General features: G+C 45.2%; 1 protein-coding gene and 1 non-coding gene across 16 annotated transcripts in view; one reads left to right on the top strand and one right to left on the bottom strand.

The window, feature by feature from the left end:
* The window catches only part of REEP1 (receptor accessory protein 1), a 127425-nt gene that overhangs the window by 29524 nt on the left and 75706 nt on the right, over nucleotides 1-22195 (top strand). The window lies entirely within an intron of this gene.
* LOC145504090 (small nucleolar RNA SNORA68) lies at nucleotides 2840-2978 on the bottom strand. Its single transcript, XR_014052069.1, has one exon. It is a non-coding gene; the product is annotated as a small nucleolar RNA SNORA68 (small nucleolar RNA).

The raw sequence follows: 22195 nt of genomic DNA, 5'->3' as shown, positions 1-22195 counted from the left end.
TGAACTTCTTAACAGCGCACTCTCTCAACGCTGTGGGGCCCCTTTGAGGGTTTGTGTGCACTGATTATTAGAAACCCTTATTGTTGGTGGAGGCAGGAGAAGGGGATGGGAGGGGAGGAGCTTGTTGGTGCAGAGGGACTGACACAGTGATTCTTTTCCTTTTGGGGGCAGGGCAATAGCTTTTAAAGCTGCTCTCCTTGAGAGTCTGTGATTACAAACGAAACAACAGCGGAGTTTGGGCATCTAAGCCTGAAGGAGGGGAGTGGAGGAACTGCAGTGGCTTGTGTGTTCCTTCTTCTTGAGCCCAGTAGACTCACTTTCATCTGGTTGGTGCTGTTGTGCATTTGGGTCCATGCATCTTTCTTTCCCATGAAATCTCGGACTTGCTAACGGTTTTACAAGAATTGTTCCTTTGTTTTATTGGAATATTTATAAGTTCTGGAAGACCACAGGGCATATGTTTGAATGGATCTGTACCCACTTTCCAAAGAGGGGAAACTCCAATTCACTGGTTTCCTTTGCTGTCTTGGTTGTAAACTGCTTCTCTAACCTTCTTTCTGCCCCTGAGTCATTCATTCATGCATGCATGCATTCACTCATTCCTTCACTCATTTAGTCATACCTTCAGTGTGCCAAGCACTGTGTGAAGAGGTAGACTTCGTCCTACTTCAAGTTTGTTTTATTTATTTTAATTTTTGGCCACGCCCTTCAGCATGTGGAATCATAGTTCCCCATCAGAATTCGAACCCACATCCCCTGCATTAGAAGTGGGGGAGGGTCTTAACCATTGGAGCTCCAGGGAAGTCCCCTAGAGTTTGTCCTGCTTTGTATTTTCAATCACCCTCCTTGGCACTTCCTCTTTAGTTTTCTCTCCTCCCCTCAGCCTTTGGAGGGACCCTGGCAGAAAGTGCCCTGGAAAATGACAGCTCCCCCCAGTCCATGCCCAGCTGGCCTGGTCCCAGCTGCCCTGAGCCCCTTGTAGCCCCAAACTCATGATGCTCTTGCTTGTTTCTGGGATTTGCTCATGTTTGCTCCCCTCCTGAAGTGTCCCCTTCTTCCTCCCGAATCTACCAAGCTCCTGCTCATCTTTCAACATCTCCTGGAGCATCCCCTGCTAATTTAGCAGCCCAACCTCAGCTCACAGAGCACTGCTGTGGGTGTGATGATCTGACTGTCGGACTGTCCCACTCATCTTTAGATCCTGACAGTGATGGATAAAGGATCGAATGCTACTCTGGGCAATAGGATGGGGGAGAAAAGGAAAGGATAAAGAAGAGAAAGTCACTCATAATTCCATTATAGAAATGCATTCTGGGGGGATCCTTAAGGCTTTTTGAACACAAAAATTTTGTGTGGTTGGAGTTACTGTGTATCTTGCTTTCCCATTAACATATTACTATATGCTTGTGTCCACAATATTTCTAAACAGAATTTTAGTGATCTTTTAAAATTGTACAGTCAATCCCTTTTTTTAAATTGTTGGACAGCTGTATTATTTTCAGTTTCTTTTGAAATAAAAAGCCATGGGATGTGTTTGTGCCTTAATCTTTGTTTACCTCTGATGATTTCTTTTGGGTGGGTTAAGGAAATGGCAAACCACTCCAGTATTCTTGCCTGGAGAATCCCATGGACGGAGGAGCCTGGTAGGCTACAGTCCACGGGGTCGCAAAGAGTCGGACACGACTGAGCGACTTCCCTTCCCAGGAGTACAATTACTAGGTCAGAGGGTAGCAAAGCTGTAAAGGTTTGAGAGATAAGGGCAACTTGCCTCCCAGAAAGATTATACCAGTCTCTCCCCCCATCTGCAGTTCTGGATGATTGGGTTTGTAAATTCTTAAAGAAAATGGAGGCAGAAAAAAAGAAGCACTGATAGCCTCTTTTTAAAAATTTTTAATTGAAGGATAATTGCTTTACAATGTTGTATTGGTTTCTGCCATACATCAACATAAATCAGCCTGATATCCTCTTAACTGGCTATGACTTCCATCTGGAGGGGGCTTCCCGGGTGGCGCTAGTGGTAAAGAATCCACCTGCCAATACAAGAGACATAGGAGATGCAAGTTCGATCCCCGCAACGGGAAGATCCCCTGGAGAAGGAAATGGCAACCAGCTCCAATATTCTTGCCTGCAAAATCTGTCTGGAGGAAGTGGCAGCTTTTCCTGTGTTTGGAGCCCCTGTGTGGAGACAGGCTTGTTGCCTTGCAGTCCGGGGCTGGGAGCTTGGCCCTCAGTGACAAGGGCCAGGGCTCTCAGCATAGCTGCCCCTTCCATGACCCCAGAGAGACTCTGTGGGTTTCCGAAGTAGGGAGGGAAAGAAGCTGCTTGCTGACCTGTGGGCAGGGGGCTTCAGACAGCAATGCATTGGCTGAACATCCATCATTGAGGAACTCAAGCTTCAGGAAGCCCGTCTGGCTTTATAAAATCTACTGGACATTAAAGGAAAATGGAATGAGGGTGAAGCATTCATTGCTGTCACGGTGCAGGGAGGTCACTACTGTGCATTCATCTGCCTGGGGCTTCCTGGCCACTTAAGCCCAGGAGCAAACAAAGATGGGCTTCCAAGAGGTCATTCATTTCCAGACAGGAAATTGGACCTGCCTGGAAGCTGAACTTGCACCCTCTTGCACGTGTACATCTGTTGAAATATTAAGTATACTCTGCATTAAGCAATACAGGAGACATAAGAGATGTAGTTTCAATCCTTAGGTTGGGAAGATCCCGTGGAGGAGGAAATAGCAACCCACTCCAGTATTCTGGCTTGAAAAATCCCGTGGACAGAGAAGTCTGGCAGGCTACAGTCCACAGGGTCTTAAAAAATCAGACACAACTGAGTGACTAAGCACACAGAACCTGCAAATTCACTTTGAGGGGCACAGCTGTAGCCCCCCAAAGGCGATAGGTCCCACTTGCTGTTGGCACCCCTGTTTAAACCGTAGTATTGCTTATTTTTGCTGATATACTTCTGGAATTGGTGCCATTTTGAGGATACTTAAAAAATAAAATGAGCCCTAATCAAATTTTTATTTTCCAGCTGAGGAGGATTTCGCATAGATTATGTTTTTAAAATTGATATTATATTGTCATCTAGTAAACTGAAAAAAATTGCTTAAAACATTTAATATGAATGGGCTTCCCAGGTAGCACTAGTAGTTAATAACCCACCTGCCAATGCAGGAGATGTAAGATGAGGGTTTGATCCCTGGGAGGGGAAGATCTCCTGGAGGAGGAAATGGCAACCCAATCCAGTATTGTTGCCTGGAGAATTCCATGGACAGAGGAGCCTGACGGGCTATAGTCCATAGGGTCACCAAAAGTCGGACACGACTTAAGTGACTTAGCACAACACACAGCACAAATTGAAAAAATTAATTAAAACATTTAATACGAACAAAATGGGAGATGGAAAGCTAACACCTGGTGAGTATTAAAACTCTTGTTAACACTCTGGTCCCTTTAAAATTCTCATTCCTTTGAATCGTTTCAGTGGGAACTGTTGTTATTTCTTATTTTTGTAGATGAGGGAACTGAAACTTAGAGAACCTAAATAACATTCAAAATCATGAAGTCAGTAAGTGGTAGAGATGAAATGCCCTTCTCGGTATTTAGGGGGTGGTTTTTTTCCTGGCTCTGGCAGGAGCTGGACTAAAGGAGGTGGTAAGCCAGCTGCTGTTACCTGGTCCTGGGAGGGACAGGGCTGTGCGCCCCTAGGAAAGCCTGCTGTGGCTTCTGCTGAGGATCTGCTCTGAGAGGAGCTTGGAGGTGCTTCAAAGGGAACCAGATGGAGAAGTTGGACAGCTCCCAGCTTCTCTGGCCTTAGACCCTCACTGTGGGTGCTTATGTTTAGTTGGGGCGATCTCAATCCTTACACAAACATACACTCTGGGTGGGTACAGCTGTACTGGATTTTCAGCTCTCTCAGCTCAGGAACTGGAGCCTCACCTTTTGGTACCATCATAATGAGTTTATCCGTAGTACTGCAGTGTGAATGGCTTTGTGCACATGGGTGCGTAATCTACCCTCAGGAGGCCTCAGTCAGCTCCAGGGGACGTGAGTTCAGGTTGGAGAGGAGAAGGTTAAGGGAATCTGAGTTTTTAGGCATCAGTTGTCAGAGGCTGTGTCTTAGTCAAGTCTTCACACACCTCCACCCCCCACTACTCCCTTTTCTCCCGCATGAACCAGGAGAGATAAAACCAACTGGATGATTTAGCATCATCCAGAAAGGGAAATTTGGGACTTTCCTGGTAGTCCAGTGTAAGATTGCACTTCCACTGCAGGGCGTGGGATGCACAGGTTAGATCCTTGGTTGGGGAACTAAGATCCCACATGTTGCGTGGTGCGGCCAACAAGGAAAGAAAGTATGAATTCTGCTAATTCCTAAAGCAGCAGAGTTTAAACTATTACAGGAACACATGTCCCCTCAGGGCTGCCCTGGTGGCTCAGTGGTAAAGAATCTGCCAGCCAGTGCAGGAGATGTGGGTTCGATCCCTGGTCAGGAATGTCCTCTGGAGAAGGAAATGGCAACCCACTTCAGTATTCTTGCCTGAGAAATCCTATGGACAGAGGAGCCTTAAGTTTAAACTCTTCCTCAAACTTAACAACAAGAAACCAAAGCTTTCCCTAAGATTCAAGCTCTGGAAATAATGGAAATAGGGGAAGAAATAAAGTAAAAAAAAATTTTTTTTTAATTAAAAAAAACAAAAAACAAAAAGGGGAATTCATTGTAAAGAGTTAGGGAGTTGCAGCTGGACTCCATGGGGTCCTAGAAACTGGGCTGGAAGCTATTGGGAAGCCTGCTGTTCTCACTTCCTCCCCCTCCCCAAGACCCTGGTCTCACATCTCTGCTTCATTTTCTGTGTGTATATATGTATGTGTGTGTATGTATGTGTGTGTTCACTGTTCTCTTTCTGACTCTTACTCTCTCTCCAGGCTTCTACTTTTCATGTGCGTGCATTCTAAGTTGCTTCAATCATGTCTGACTCTTTGTGACCCCATGAACTGTAACCCACCAGGCTCCTCTGTCCATAGGATTTTCCAGGCAAGAATACTGAAGTGGGTTGCCATTTCTTTCTCCAGGGGACCTTCCCGACCCAGGGATTGAACCCACATCTCCTGCACTGGCTGGCAGATTCTTCACCACTGAGCCACCAGGGAAGCCCTGAGGAGGGATGTGTACCAGTATTTTATTGGTATACCAGTATTGGAAGGGCATATTTAGTATAACAATTTGTTTTAACTACTGTTATTGCTGAATGGTGGGATTCTGGGTGATTTTTATTTTATTCTTTTTTTTTTTTTTAAGGATCTTAGTTCCCTGACCTGGAATCAAATCTGTGTACCCTGCAGTGGAAGCACAGGGTCTTAACCACTGGACCGCAAGGTCCAGGTCTTGTCCTTTTCTGTCTTAAAATTTTTTTCTACAACAAGTATAAACAAGTAACATAGACAGGTTATGTTTATGTTAACAGTAAGCAAGTTAAACCTAGTGGTCACTAGGCCAGTAGGTAATGAGTGGCTTGTAGAAGATGAACAATAGGTGATCTCTGCCCTCAAGGAATTTATGGCCTGACAGGGAGGGTGACATAAGCACATATAAATCAATCTGAAAGGAAGCTATGTTAAATGCTAATAGATTATTACAAAGCATGTAAAAGCCATTTACACTTCTAAGAAGTTCAGGGAAGGGCTTCATGAAAAGAGTAGCACTGGATCTGAGTGTAGAATAGGGGTTCTCAGCCAGGGGCTCTTTGGCCCCCAGAGGACATTTGCCAGTATCTAGAGGCATTAAAAAAAATTTATGTATTTATTTAGCTGCACCGGGTCTTAGTTGCAGCATGTGGGATCTAGTTCCTTGGCCAGGGATTGAACCTGGGCCCCCTGCATTTGGAGCACAGAGTCTTAGTTACTGGACCACCTGGGAAGTCCTTCTAGGGGCATTTTTTCTCTTTTTAATTTAAATTTATTTATTTTTATTTGGAGGATAATTACCTTACAGTATTATGTTGGTTTCTGCCATACATCAACATGAATCAGCCATAGGGATCCGTATGTCCCCTCCCTCTTGAACTTCTCTCCCTCCTGGAGGCATTTTTGATCCTCACAGGTGGGATAGAGGGAATGCTACTGGCATCTAGTGGAGAGACCAGGGCTGCTGCTGAACATCCTTCAATGCCCAGGACAGCCCCCTCCCTAACCAGCAAAGAATCACCTGGCTCCAGATGTCAAGGCTTCTAATCCAGTGCATAGGATTTTGGCAGACAGAGCTAGGAAAGAACCTTCCAGGCAAAGAAAATGATGGCAGAGCACAGTGGCAGAAACACATAATGTGTGCCCAGGAGTTAGCGGAGGGCACGTGAGGCTGGTGGGGTGGGCCCAGCTGGCTGGTGGAGGCCCTCAATACCAAAGCAAGCAATTAGATGTGTTCTGCGGTCAGCCGGGAGCTGTGGAAGTTTTGTGTTTTTATTTATTTGGCCCTGCGGGGTCTTAGTTGTGGCCTAGGGGGTCTTTGTTGCAGCATGCAGGATCTTTTAGTTGTGGCGTGCAAACTCCTAGCTGTGGCACATGGGATCTAGTTCCTGGACCAGGGATCAGACCCAGGTCCCCTGCATTGGGAGGGTGGAGTGTTAGCCACTGGGCCACCAGGGAAGTCACACCATGGAAGCTTTTGGAGCAGTGGAATCGCTCCATCAAGAAGGGTATCATTTCTCATCACCCCAGCTTTGCCTCATTGCTGGCTCATCTGCACACCCACAGACTCAGTCACACCCATGTGTTCCTGTTTTCTACCTCAGGCCGTCCATTCTTTGTTTTGTATGCATCCGAAGGAAAGCTGTGTCAGCATTCTGCCTTGCTGACCCATGATTCCCATCTACTGGTGACAAAGGGATACAGCAAAAACATGATCCCCCTTTGGACCGCTCTATTTCCTGCTGCAGTTTCCCAGGAATCTACCCTGGCGAGGGGTGACTGTCCACATCTGTGCAGATGGCCTTGGAGCAGCTTTGCTTGTTTGCTCATCACCACTGTTTGGGTGTTTGCTGACATCCTTGTGCTCTCTCAGGATGCAGAGTGGGGCGGGTGGTGGTGGCCAGGGGACAGTTCACAGTCAGCAGTGTCCACACGGGGCAAGTGGCTAAGCAGAGGCCAGGACTGGAGCTGGGTCAGATTGCAGTCATCAGATGAAAGAATGCCTGAGCCAGGGGAAGGGGTACCCCAGAACTCAACAGGGTTCTGTCCCCATCTGTTCACTGCTGGTTTGTCAGCAGAGCAGTGCTGGACACTTGCTGGACCAGGTCAGTGCAATAGGTACCAGGTCAGTAGGTCAGTGATTTCTTTTTTTCTTAATATTTATTTATTTGGCTTTGCTGGGTCTTAGTTGCGGCACTTGGGATCTTTGGTTGCTGTATGGGAACTGTTAGTTGTGGCATGTAGGATCTAGTTCCCTGACCAGAGATTGAACCCAGGCCCCCTGCATTGGGAGCTTGGTGTCTTAGCCACTGGACCACCAGGGAAGTCCCAGTAGGTCAGTGATTTCTGAATGAAAGGATGAGGAGAGGTTCCAGGAGGGATGGTGTGATGGCTTAAGATCACGCTGCCAGTTGGGATCAGAGCTGAGCCTAGAACCATGGTTCCTGACCCTCAGCTGGGAGCCCTTCTCCTGTGCTGCACCCCGTTCAGTGCATAGGGACCCAGAGATGTCATCCTAGGTGCTGACTGATACAGATCTTCCCAAAGACCAGGCCCTTGTACCCAGCACTCTGTGCTCCAGTCCCCTCCTGTTGAAGTCCACTGCTAACGAACTAACCAACCCACCCTAAAAAGCAACTTGCCTTCTCTACCTGCAAACAAGCCGCAGAACCACCCCATACTACATCACAGGCTTGTGGTTCCTTAAGTTATCCCTCCCAGGATAGCATACCCCCAGGAACACCTCCAGGGGTGGTGCCTTGTTGTTTAGTTGCTCAGTCTTGTCCAACTCTTTGTGACCCCGTGGACTGTAGCCTGCTAGGCTCCTCTGTCCATGGGGTTTCCCAGGCAAGAATACTAGAGTGGGTTGGCATTTCCTCCTCCAGGGAATCTAACCCACGGAGTGATTGAACTCACATCTCTTGCATTGGCAGGCAGGTTCTTTACCACTGAGCCCTCTGGGAAGCTAGCCCAGGCTTAATGCTTCACAGACCAGTCAAGGCTGGGGTTTGAGGAAAGATTCTATCAATGCTGAAGTTTGGGCCAAACTATACTATTCATGGGCTTCCCAAGTGGCTCAGTGGTAACGAGTCCACCTGCCAATGCAGGAGACATGGGTTCAATACCTGAGTTGGGAAGATTCCCTGAAGTAGAAAGTGGTGACCCACTCCAATATTCTTGCTTGGGAAATCCCATGGACAGAAGAGCCTGACGGGCTATGGTCCATGGGGTTGCAAAGAGCTGGACACAACTGAGTGCATGAGCATGTGTACCATTCACAGTAAAACCTTCTTGTTCAAATGCACACAGGAAGAGGAAGTAGTGTGAACTTGTCCATCGTTTTCTCTGTTTTGGGATGGAGGCAGGGTGAATACAGGTGCCCCTGACACCACCAGAACCTTTTGGGAAGAGGCATTTCCCTGATGTCAAGCAACCAGAACGAAGCAATGAATCAGGGTGGGATGCTTTTAAGAGTCCACTGAGACAGCAGCACTCCTCCCTGTGCTCTGAAAACCATGCTCATTGGATGTTAGTGTCCACTAACCCCAGGAAGGGGCTTGCAGGCAATGCCATCCCTGATCTCCCAGCCACAAAGCATCTTTGGGTCTTATAGGCACAAGGGCTGGACTCAGCCCCACCCAGAGCTGTTCAGGTATAACTCCCACAGTGGCTCCTGCTTCACCCTGCTGTTAGTGGGACACCGTGGTCCTTTGCTCACAGCCTCCACCATAGGGAAATAATGTCACAGGTCTGTGCAGCATTTCTCTTCAATGTGTTTTCTTGTTGTTGTTGCTCAGTTGCTCAGATGTGTCTGACTCTTGGCAACCCCATGGACTGCAGCACACCAGGCTTCCTTGTCCTTCACAATCTCCCAGAGTTTGCTCAAATTCATGTCCACTGAGTCGATGATGCCATCCAATCATCTCATCCTCTGTCTTCCCCTTCTCCTCCTGCCATCAATCTTTCCCAATATTAGGGTCTTTTCCAGTGAGTTGACTCTTCACATGAGGTGCCCCAAAGTATTGGAGCTTCAGCATCACTATTTTCTTGTATATCATCCCATTTGACAGGACTACCGGCTCTGGTGGGGACACCCCATTGTAGAGGACATAAACCCAGTGAGTCTCCTGGGTGCTCGTCCAAGGACCGTCACCCAGTGAGTGGTGCAGCACAGACCAGCACTGAGGTCCCTGACCTCCAAAGCCTCCCAGGTTGGTCACTCCTTCCATCGGCAGCTGTGGGTTCAAGCAGCTTTCTAGCCAGGTCACATCCCCCATTAACAAAGGCTGACCGGCTCTGTGGACAGCGAAACCTCTGGGCATCATGAAGATGAGAGGAGATGGAATGGGTGGTTTGCAGTGCAGTACTGGGTGCAGAGCAAGCAGTGGGTCTGCCTGGGAGAAGGGCATGCTGCACACACTCCCTGGGGAAGGTCCCGAGGCTGGAGAGGGTAGACTCGCAATGCAGTGGGAGGTTCTCTCAAGCTTTTGTTTGATTTCAGCAGAACCCAAGTCATGTTACAGTTTGAAAGAGCCTTGGAAAGTGGCCTTATATATTAGATAGGCTCATTTTAGATAAAACCAGCCTTCCTGATGACTTAACAAGATTTCCTCAGCAAAGCCTGAGGAATATCATAATATTTTACTGATTTTCTGCTGTCAAAACAAGTCGGAACATCCGTTTAGCACCAAGGCTTTGAAATCTCACATTCTAGTTTCAGTCCTGATGTGGACTCGCTGTGTAACCTATAGTTCAGTTCAGTTGCTCAGTCATGTCTGACTCTTTGCGACCCCATTGACTGCAGCACATCAGGCTTTCCTGTCGTCTATCACCAACTCCTGGAGCTTGCTTAAACTCATGTCTATTGAATCAGTGATGCCATCCAACCATCTTATCCTCTGTGTGACCTTAGCCTGATTATTTAGCTTCTCTGATCGACATCTTCAGTGTGAGAAATGGAGATAAGAATCATGCCTACTTCTTAGTGGTTGTACCTGCAAATGCACGTAGGGTACTTAGGGCTGTGCTCAGTAATCAGCACCACTTATTATGGGATGTTAACTTTTTTTTTCTTTTTTCAAAATGTGAAGCATTTCTGCTTGCTGTTGGTTCCCAAGATAGCAGGCCATCCCTCACCAGGACTTGCCTTTCTGTCCGTCCTGTCTTCATGGCCATCTGGAGTTCACAACAAATGGAAAGAAAGCATACTGTTTTCATTCTGAATTGACAAAATTTCTTATATCACCCTCTTCTAATCCAACTCTTTGTGTTCTGTGTTGGAATTGTTTTCCCCTTAGTGACCTAGTTTTATCCATTCTTTTCAGATCTGCAAAAGCAAATGGAACAGATGTTCCAAAGTAGTTCTCATTCTGTGTAGTTGAGAGGAATATCTTTTCTAAACGAAGCAAACTGTTTGATGTATTTCAGCTTCTTAACTCCCAAGCATCATTCTACCTCATCTTTTTTTTAAAAAAAAAATAAGTTTATTTATTTATTTTTGGCTGTGCTGGGTCTTCGTTGCTGCGTGGGCTTTTCCCTAGCTGCAGCGAGCAGGGGCTACTCTCTAGTTGCGGTGCACGGGCTTCTCACTGAGGTGGCTTCTCTTGTTGCAGAGCATGGGCTCTAGGGCCGTGGGCTTCAGTAGTTGTGGCTCCTGGGCTCTAGAGCACAGGCTTCAGTGGTTGTGGTGCACGGGGCTTAGTTGCCATGGCATGTGGGATCTTCCCAGATGAGGGATAGAACCTATGTCCCCTGCGTTGGCAGGCAGGTTCTTTACCACTGAGCCACCAGAGAAGCCCCTCCCTCTGCCTACCCCCTCCAACCCCCACCCCCCGTTTAAAAAAACTTTTTTCCTCTTTGGCCTAATGGCTTGCAGGATCTCAGTTCCCTGACCAGGGGTCAAACTCAGGCCACGGCAGTAAAAACCCAGAATCCTAACCAGTAACCAATAGGGAACTCCCTCCTCCACACCTTTTAGAGCACTACCAAGGATTTCCTTTCCAAGCGTCAAAATGTTGTTACTCAAACCAGGGCCTTGCCCTCCTCTCTCAGGGTCCGTCTGCTCTTGATGGCTGGACCCCAGGAGTTGTAAGCAACCAGCACAGCTGGGAGGCTGGCACTTGCTGATCTTCTCCCAGGGGAGCCGTGGGCTTCCTTACATCACCTGAAGCACAGGTGTTCTTGATGATGGATTGGCCAGCTCAGGAGCCCAGTTCACAATTCCCAGCCAGATCCATTCTGTCGCAGTCATTAGCTGTGCTTTTTCCTTAACTGTATCTCGTAATTAACAACTCCCTCACGATCGAGACATGTGCTGGAGAACCTCCTCTCAAAATTGAAATTTCACTCACCAAAGAAAACCTGGCTGTTTTCCACTCTGCTTTTTCTCTTCTTGGGCTTTTGTGGTCTCATCAGGGAGGCGTTCTGGGCACTGGCCAGACAGCCCTGCTGCAGACAATCTCTGTTCTTCCATGAACAGGTGAGTCAGGCCTGGTGATTAGCCTTCCTCTATCTCCTCCCACTTTGGGTGAGGTGACAGTGATTTTGTTGGCTGCCCAAGCCTTCCTGCAAACAAGCCCAGGGGCCTGGAATCGTGATAGTTTCTTATGTGTCACACGATTTATAACCAAGTCACCTCCAGATCTTTTCTGGAGCAAATCAAGGTGTATATATATATATGACTTCCCTGGTGATCTTAGGTTAAGAATCTGCTTGCCAATGCAGAGGAAACAGGTTTGATCTCTGGTGTAAGAATATCCCATGTGCCACAGGACAACTAAGCCCATGCACCACAACTACTGAGCCCATGCTCTAGAGCCTGTGAGCTGCAACTACTGAAGCCCATGCACTCTAGAGCCTGTGCTCCGCGACAAAAGAAGCCATTGCAATGAGAAGCCCGTGCACTGAAATAAAGAGTAGCTTCCACTCGCTGCAACTAGAAAGAAAGCCTGTTGGCAGCAACAAAGACCCAGCACAGCCAAATATATATGTGCGGAGTGTGTGTGTATGTATGTGTGTACATGCTAAGTCAATTTAGTTGGGTGCGACTCTGTGCAACGCTGTGGACTGCAGCCTGCCAGGGTCCTCTTCCATGCGATTCTCTGGGCAAGAATGCTGAAGTGGGTTGCTATGCTCTCTGCCAGGGGATCTTCCCGACCCAGGGGTTGAGCTCAGGCCTCCAGAATTGCAGGCAGATTCTTTACCGTCTGTCAATAGCAGGAACATACTTAGTAGTGAAACTTCTGGATAGAATATAATATACAGGCTTTGTTTTTTCCTCTACAGCCAGAACCATTTAAAAAAATATGATTTTTGCATTGTTTGCTAGTTTTCATTCATCTTAAATGTCATTATATCTCTCTAATGAATTGAGATGAGTTTACAATGCCATCTAAAATTGGTAAATTTTATTTTGTTAGACAATTTCAGTAAATTAAATAAATGAAATTGTACCATGAAGCAGAACAGATGTAACTTGAAAAATTATAAATTCTGTTTTCCGCTAAATTTGTTACAATGAACCATTTATGGATTAAATGGGCTAATGGCCTGTACTCAATATATTCTGTTTCTATAAAATTACATATATATATAACTGTATATATATAAAATTATATGTGTATATATATATATTGGCTTCCCAGGTGGCTCAGTGGTAAAGAATCCACCTGCCAATGCAGGAGACATGGGTTTGATTCCTGGGTGGGGAAAATCCCCTGGAGAAGGAAATGGCAACCCACTCCAGTATTCTTGCCTGGGAAAATCCCATGGACAGAGGAGCCTGGCAGGCTACAGTCCATGGGATTGATACAACTTAGTGACTAAACAACAACAAAAATAAATATATGTTGCATTTTGTTTCTCCTTTCATCTGCCATTGGACACTTAAGTTGCTTCCATCCCTTGGCTATTGTGAATCATGCTGCTATGAACATGGGTGTGCAAATATTTCTCTGTAATAGAATTGCTTTAAAATTAGAGCTGCATTCTACTGATAACTTGGCTGATTTTAACCATAAAGAAATCAGCGACTCCACCCACAAGACCAGCCTCACTTGGCTGTGTTTGTTCCTGTAGTATCATGAGGTTGTCCTCATGAAGGACGCATTCTCAGCACAGCTGAATGAGAGGGCTGCAGGGACCTGGGTTCATACCTGGGCAGGTGTGTCTACCACAAACACACATCCCTGCTGGAGGGAAGACTGGAAAAGTGGACATCAACCATTTTCCATTTCAGAAACATAATGTAAAATTTCCCTCTGTTGGGCAGTGGGGAGTCATTGCTGTATGGGTAGCCAGAAGAATGATACAAGCTTGTTACACTGGCATCTAGAATTTTCACATCCTGTTAGGTCACAACTCTACCTGCCTTGCATGTCTTGATGTGCCTGAAAAGATCACACCATGACATCTGTCTCTAAGTAGTGAGCATGAGTGTAGGAACACCAGTTCCCTGGTGCTCATGAGGTCACCGGGAACCATGAGAAACCCCTGAACTTGTGTCCACACTGGTTCTGCTCCCTGGGTTGTCTTCCTTACCTCTTTCTGCTGGAACCAGGTCTTGCATTTCTTTAGGGTCCCACTTGAGTCTTAATTTCTTGGGAGCCCACCATTCTTTTTTCGATTTGTTCTTATACTTTTATTCAGCATGGATCTAGGTTTAATAGATCCTGAAGCATTTACAGTGGAAGAAAGATGCCTTCTCCAAAAAAGTCATAAAAAATTTGATGAGTACACTTACTAGGACCCCTCCCGGGACCCATGCAGTCGAGGGGTCTTGAAATTTAAGCTTCATTAGCTTCTCTGTAGATCTGCTTCTGCTTATATTCATCCTCTTTTTCTCTTTCTTCCCCCTTTAAAAAATTAGAGTATAATTTATATACAATGAAATTTATCCTTTTTATCATGTAGTTCTATGAACTTTGACAAACACATGCAATTGTGTTAACTGTTATCACAGTATATAGAACCATTCCATCACATTCAAAAATTTCCCCATGCCCCTTTGAAGTCAACTTCTCTCGTATCGCCAGCCTCTGGCAGTGCATCTGTTTCTGTCTCTAATAGACATTTTGAAATTTTTCAGAATGTCATATAAGTGGAGTCAAGCATCACGGAGCCTTTTGAGTCTGGCTTCCCTGGTGGCTCAGAAGGTAAAGAATCTGCCTGCAATGTGGAGACCCAGGTTTGATCCCTGAGTTGGGAAGATCCCCTGGAGAAGGGAATGGCTACCCATTCCAGTATTCTTGCCTGAAAAATTCCATGAACAGAGGAGCTGGGCAGGCTACAATCCATGGGGTCGCAAAGAGTTGGAGACAACTGAGCAACTAACACCTTCACCTTCTTTCACTTAGCATAACACATTTGAATTTCACCATGTTATTGCATGTCTCACCCATTCTGTGCCCAGCACTGAAGATGAAAGGTGGGGAAAGTCCCAGTTCCTGCCATCAGAGAGCTCACAGTCTAATGGAGGAGGCTCTTGGGCCCACCTCCGTAGGCTTTTCCTTCAATATTTAGCACACGCAGATTTGCTCTGCTAACTATCTCATTCCAATACACCTGGCACTTCAGGTACTTCTGATCACCCTGAGCATAAAATCTCTTACCTTCTTGAGGTATCATGTTGGACTGGAAAGAGCAAAGGGTTTGAAGCCAAGAAATGATGGCACTTTGAATCCAGCTTACCCACCTAGCAGCTCTGTGACTTTGTGTTAGAATTTGGCACAGAGTGTGCTAAATGAATGTCTAATGAACGGATGTAAGAATGGAACCTCCTTTAGTCCCGGGTCCTACCTGTTTAAAAAGAGGATAATAGTCACGACTTCACCTGACTGCTGTGGGCATCAGTGAGCACCTGGTGGGCATCAGTAAAGGTCTGTCCTGTTCCCCTCTCTTCCCTGGAGCCCTTTGATACCCTCCTTGGACAGGTGTGTGCACATTGTGTAGACCTCCAAGCTGGGCACAGCAACACCAGCACCTGCTCCGTGGGAATGGTGGTGGTGGGGGCACAAGCTGGGCAGACAGGTTCCCAGAGAATCCCACAGGTACCCCACAGCTACCACCTCAAATCTAGCTCAGAGTACCCCTCAGGCTTATTCCCCTTCCCCCTCTCTTATGGTGCAGGCAAGAAGGTCCATCACTACTTTCCTCTCACCAAGTATATCCCTTGTGTGTGCATGCTCAGTCACTTCAGTTGTGTCTAAATCTTTTTGACCCCATGGACTGTAGCCCACCAGGCTCCTCTCTCCATGAGATTCTCCAGGCAAGAATACTAGTGGGTTGCCATGCCCTCCTCCAGGGGATCGTCCCAACCCAGGGATCGAATCCAGGTCTCCCGCATTGCAGGCGGATTCTTTACCCACTGAGCCACCTGGGAAGTCTCAAATCCCTTGTAGGGTGCTTTCGAGATAAGTTCACCAAGTGGAGAACCATAACCCTTTACAAGGGGGCCATCTGGCTGAGAATAAGATCTCTGGCTCTCAGATCCTGGGAGGGGTTGTGAGCTAGGAAGTTGGCGACCATAGGACAGTCATTGTAAAGGAAATCCATTCTCTCCTTCAAAACACACTCAGTGAGACTCAATGCGGTAGTTATTAGCCAACTATTTGTATAATTATCTGTTTGCTGGCTGCCTTCCCTACCAGAGGACCCAGGGTACATAGTAGATGCTCAACAAATAATGATTGGATGAAAACTATTTTGTGCCTAAAGGAACTGGCATTCGAAGCCACTATTTCTGTAAATAGAAGTGATCCTTTTATTTCTGTAGAAAGGAAGGAAACTAGTATTTGTCATCCTTCTACACTGCCTCTGAAATGTTAAATTCTCACCTACAGTCTCCTTGTTTAATCTGTGCAGTGGCTGTTGACCATAGGTGTTTTTCTTCTCTAGCCTCCAGGAAACTGGTCCAGAGGACTTAAGAAACACACTCCCAGTCCCATAGCTAGTCAGTGATGGAGCTGGATTTGGACTCAGGTCTGATGCCAAAGCTTAGCTTCTGGATTTCTTAAGAATAGAAATCTCAATCATAGATTTTTAAAAAAATACTCAGACCGATACTTGAACAGGACTTGAGTGGGCTGGATTTCAGAGTTTAACGCTTAACAACATGAACTGAAATCCGCAGCATGTCTGTTCTGTTTTGTGTTTTTCTAAATTGGACTTTGGAGTATTTCTGTAATCCAATTTAAATTTGTATTTTTGCCACACACGTTATACACAACTCTAAATAAGTAATAAACTCTTCTCTGTGCCAGGGCGATGGGGGATTCAGAATGGTCCTGGACTTCAGGGCAGGAGACCTGGGTTTGAATATTGTCAGATAAGGAAGGGGCCTTTGGCAGGTCTCTGAACCACTCTGAGCCTCAGTTTTTTATTAACTGAGTTTTTATTAAGTTTTTATTAAGAACCGCAGTTGTCTCAGTTGTCTCTGGTGTAGACCAAAGGAGCAAATAAAAGAATAAGGTGTCTGTTGGGGTTTTCCCCCAGGAACAGTTTGTATGTGTTAGTCTCAAGTCTGCAGAGAGGAGTTGGACTTGAAGCACACTGAAAAGAAAGAGTCTACAGGACTTCCCTGATGGCCTAGTGATTAAGACTCCATGTTTCCAATGCAGGGGGCATAGATTCGATCCCTGTTTGGAGAAGTTCTGCGTGCCACACAGTGAGACCAAGAAAAAAAGAGAAGGGTCTATAGGCAGGGGCTAGCAGAATCACATGCCACGTTGAGAAAGAAGGACATGGTTTGTTTATTTTTGGCTGAGATCAGCTTTGTTGTTGTCCAGTGGCTAGGTCATGTCTGACTCTTTGTGACCCCATGGACTGCAGCACACCAGGCTTCCCTGTCCTTCACTGTCCCCTGGAATTTGCTCAAACTCATGTCCATTGAGTCAGTGATGCCATCCAACCATCTCATCCTCTGTCGCCCCCTTCTCCTCTTGCCTTCATTCTTTCCCAGCATCAGGGTCTTCTCCAAAGATTCTTTGCATCAGGCCAAAGTATTGGAGTTTCAACTTCAGCATCAGTCCTTCCAATGAATATTCAGAGTTGATTTCCTTTAGGATTGACTGATTTGATCTCCTTGTAGTCCAAGGGACTCTCAAGAGTCATTTCCAGTGCCACAGTTCAAAAGCATCAGTCCTTCAGTGCTCAGCCTTCTTTATGAGATTCCTTGTCTGTATTATAAGAAAAACAATTTCTCTCTCATAGGCCATATGAAGATGAATAGTGATATTGCTTATAAAGAAGTTTGCACAGTCCCTGGTAACTAATGGATATGCAATAAATAAAGAGGAACTTATAAATCATAGTCATATAATCTCCAAGGAGCCCAAATGCCCAGTGGGCCAGTTCTGCTGTTCTCCTGTTTTCTCCCTCTAGCCTTTTAGAAGGTCACAGTAGGTAAACAGAAGCAGGAGCCCAAGGGGTGGGACCCATGGCAACCAGAGCCCAACTGGCTTGCCGTGCCGTGGGAACCTTGAGCTCTGCTCCCAGCCTGAGAAGCTGCCCAGCTTAGGCTTGTGGATAGCCACTGTGAGTAAGGACGTTCCCTACACAGCATGGTAAAGATCAGGCTTGCTCAGCTGCATAAAGCACCCAGGCCCATAGTGTGTCCAAGACAGTCCTTTCAGAGCTATAGTATTAACAGCCCCTAGAGGTGTATTATGTTTTTGCAAACTGATGTTTTGTCACACATGGACCCTCTAATATCAGGAAGTTGTGTCAAGCTTGGAGGCTAATGCCTGGCCAGCTTTATGCATTTTTGGACACCAATACACACACACACACACACACACACACACACACACACATTTACACTTATGAGTGTGAATTCTTCCAGATGCTTTTTCTTTTTAAGGTCAGGTTTTTTTTTTTTTTTATCAATTTGATAAGTTTTATTGTATTTATTTACTTTAAAATTTTTTGCCTGCATCGTGTGACATGTGGCCACACATGGGTTAGTTCCCTGACCAGTAATTGAACCTGAACCCTCCTGCCTTTGGAAACATAGGTTCTTAATCACTTGACTGCCCCAGGGAAATCCCAGTATGAGTGTTTTAAGTGTGCGTTTGAATTCTGAGTTTTGATAAATGGACAATTATGTAGCCACCACTGCAATCAAGATGCAAGAAGGTTCCATCATTTTCCATAATTCTTTCACTCTACTTTGTAGTCACCTCTCCCACCATCTCTAGTCCTTGCACAACCACTGATTTTTTTTTTATCCCTATAAACTTTCCTTTTTCAGAATAGCATATAAATGGAATCATACAGTATATTGGTTTGGGGTTTGACTTTTTTCATGGAGTTGTAATGCATTTGGGGCTCCAAAAGCTTTTGATTGCAGCAAGTTGAGTGGTTCTGAGATCCACGTGGAAAACCAATGGCATTCCTGTATAACATTAAAAACCAAGAGAAAATCTAATTTTAAAAACTCATAATACCATAAAAAAAACCTCTTGAAATATATACTTAAGAATAAAGAAAAAAACAAGTCCAAGGTCTTTATAGAGAAATCTGTAGCATATCTTGAAAAGACGTTAAGGAAGACTCAGTGGAAGGGACCATGTTCATGAAAAGGAAACCTGATGGTGACTCTTCCCAAGTAAACCTGTAATTTCAGTGACTCTCAATCAGAATAGATAAAGTTTTTCATGGAACCTGACAAGCTGTCATGAAATTCATATAGAAAATCTAAGGGCTAAGAATAGGCAAGACAATATTAAGAATACCAGGATTTAGGGGACTTCCCTGGTGGTCCAGTGACTAAGACACTGTGCTCCCAGTGTAGGTTCGATCCCTGGTCAGGGAACTAGATCCCACATGCCACAATTAAGAGTTTGCATGCTGCAGCTAAATCCTGTATGCTGCAACGAAAACCGAAGATCCCATATGCTGTAACTAAGACCCAGCACAGCCAAATAAATAAATATTTTTGAAAAAGAATATCAGGATTTATTATAAAGCTATGGAAATTAATACCCTGTGGTATAGGTGCATGGTTGGTTGGTAGACTAGGGTAAGGGAATGGAGAACTGAAATAATATCTATACATATTAGAAAACATTACACGTGATGGTAGAATTGAAAATCGGTGGGAAATAATTTGGTAATTGTTATTAGAACAGTTGGGATCCTTACAAAAAAAGCATAAAGTTGAGTCCCTAACTCATAACATACATAAAGATAAGTTCCAGATGAATTAAAACCTAATAGTGAAAAAGTGAACCTTAAAAACTTTTATGAGAAGATATATGTGGCCAGGATTTCCTCAACAAGATGTAAAAAAGCAAGCTATAAAAGACTGATATATTTATCATTTAAAATTTAAAACTTCTGTACAACAGAAGGGACCACAGCAAAGAAAGTTAAAAGGGCTTTTTGTTGGGAAAAGATGTTTGCAGTCCATATGTCCAAGGCATAATTTATACCCAGAATTCACAAAGAAGTCCTAAAAATCAGTAAGAAAAAGATAAAGAACTGAATGGGGTGGGGGAGGGAAGCAATATAAATAGTTCAGTTAAGGGGGCGAAATGGCCAAGAGGCATAAAATGTTAATCAACTTCACTTGCAATTGAGGAAATGTGGATTAAAACAAACTTGAGATACTGTTTCACATACTTCAGATTGGCAAAAAAATTTTAAATCTGACTGTATTAGTTTGGCAAGAATGGAGAATCCTGTGCCTTCCGATACAGGGGAACAGGTTTGATCCCTGGTTCAGGAAGGTTCCACATGGCATGGAACAACTAGGCCAGTGTGCCACAACTGCTGAGCCTGCATGCTTCTACTGAAGGCTGTGTGCCTGGAGCCAGTGCTTTGTAACGAGAGAAGCCACTGAAATGAGAAGCCCACTCACTGCAATGAAGAGTAGCCCCCTCCTCATTGTAACTAGAGAAAGCCCAAGTGAAGCAATGGAGACCTAGCGCAACCAAAAAAAAAGAATGGAGAACATCAGAACTCATGTATACTGCAGGAAGGAGTAGAGACTGGTATAACCTCTCTGGGGAGTGATTTGGCATTGCCCGGAGAAAGGTGCTGTGCCCTGCAACTCAGCATTTCCACACTGTGTGTAAATCCTAGAGTAAGTCCCACATGTGCCCAGGGAGACTTGTATAAGAATGTTCATTCTGGCTCTGTTTGTAATAGTGACAACATGGAAAGGACCTAAATATGCATCAATAGAATGGGTAAATAAGCGATGATAAATTCACATAATGAAATAGTATATAGAGGTTTACAGTGAGCTAGAGTGACTTCCCTGGTGATCCAGTGGTTAAGAATCTGCCTTCCAGAAATAGATCGCCAGTCCAGGTTCAATGCATGAGACAGGGTGCTCAGGGCTGGTGCACTGGGATGATCCTGAGGGATGGGATGGGGAGGGAGGTGGAGGGAGGTTCAGGATGGGGAACACATGTATACCCATGGCTGATTCATGTCAATATATGGCAAAAACCACTACAATATTGTAAAGTAATTAGCCTCCAGTTAAAATAAATAAATTAATTAAAAAAAAAAAAGAATCTGCCTTCCAATGCAAGGGATGGGGGTTTGATCTCCTGTCAGGGAACTAAGATCCCACACACCAACTAGAGAGCCTGTATACGGCAACGAAGACCCAACACAACAACAACAACAAAGATCTAGAAAGACAAGTCTCAATCTGGATCAAAATTTCAAAGCCATAAGTTTGAATGAAGAAAGATTTCAGTGGAATACATATAATGTGATTCCATTTATAAAATGTTTAAATAGAAATACATTTTTGTCTGTTTCAGCATGACTTACAGAGTTAGTAATAATATTAGTGAGAAATAGTGAGAATGAGAAACACCGAATTCAGGAGATTGCTTATTTGGGGGAAGGAAGGAAAGAAAAATATGAGAAAAGAGTACATATAGGAGACTTCAGATCTCTCTCTCCTGTTTTAAGTTTTTTCTATCTTAAAAATTATAGCATATTTATTGAAATGCCAGTAGGCGGTCTAGCACCAAGGAGGACCCTTGCGTGACAGTAGAAAGTAAAAATGATCTTGGAAATTAATTCTCTTGGAAAGTAATCAAAACTGATTCATAGGGACTTCCCTGGTGGTCCAGTGGCTAAGACTCTGTGCTCCCAATCCAGGGGACCCAGATTCAATTCCTGGTCAGGGAACTAGGTTTCACGTGCTGCAACTAAGAGTTCTCATGCTGCAGCTAAAGATCCCACATGCCACGACGAAGATCTAAGATCCTGTGTGCCACAACTGAGACCCAACACAGACAAATAGATAAAAATAAGTAAATATTTTTAAAAATGGATTCATAAACTTTCACGGGAAAACCTACATAGGACAATAATCAGAAATGGGATATTTTGCATCGGTGCCAAGGGTGCATATTGCTGCCAGTGCTGGGGTCCCAGCAGGGCTGGGAAATGGTGGAGTGGCTGGAAACAGGGGTGATTGAGTGTTGAGGGGGGAACCTGTGGACTTGGCCGAGATGAAATCAGGCGTGGGCTCACCCTCAGGGACCCTCCACTGTTGTTTGGCTTGGTGAGCCCAGTGAGGGGCTCAGTGGGGCTCAATCAGGCTTTCAACAGACCTCTTACCTCTCTTCTTGTGCTGTGCTAAGTTGCTTCAGTTGTGTCCAACTTTTTGTGATCCCATGGACTGGCCATGGCTACTAGAGTAGCCCGCCAGGCCCCTCTGTCCATGAGATTCTCCAGGCAAGAACACTGGTGTGAGTTGCCATGCTCTGCCCTAGGAGATCTTCCCAACCCAGGAATTGAACCTGAGTCTCTTATGTCTCCTACATTGGCAGGCAGATTCTTTACCACTAGCACCACCTGGGAACCCCTTTCTTCTTAGGAAATTTTAACTCCTTGGACATTAACTGGAGAAAGAAGAGAGGCCCCTGGGTCCTACTCAAAGCAGTTATCTTATGTCATTTAAGCTGAAGGAAAGGAGCAGGGCCCAAGGATCGAAAAACAGCACCGAGACTAGGGTTTCTCCACCTTGGCACTTCTGATGTTA

Source organism: Giraffa tippelskirchi, chromosome 4, assembly GCF_054371585.1.
Source record: "Giraffa tippelskirchi isolate mGirTip1 chromosome 4, T2T-mGirTip1v1.2.pri, whole genome shotgun sequence".
Classification (NCBI taxonomy): domain Eukaryota; kingdom Metazoa; phylum Chordata; class Mammalia; order Artiodactyla; family Giraffidae; genus Giraffa; species Giraffa tippelskirchi.
This window is presented reverse-complemented; position numbering and strand designations above follow the sequence as displayed.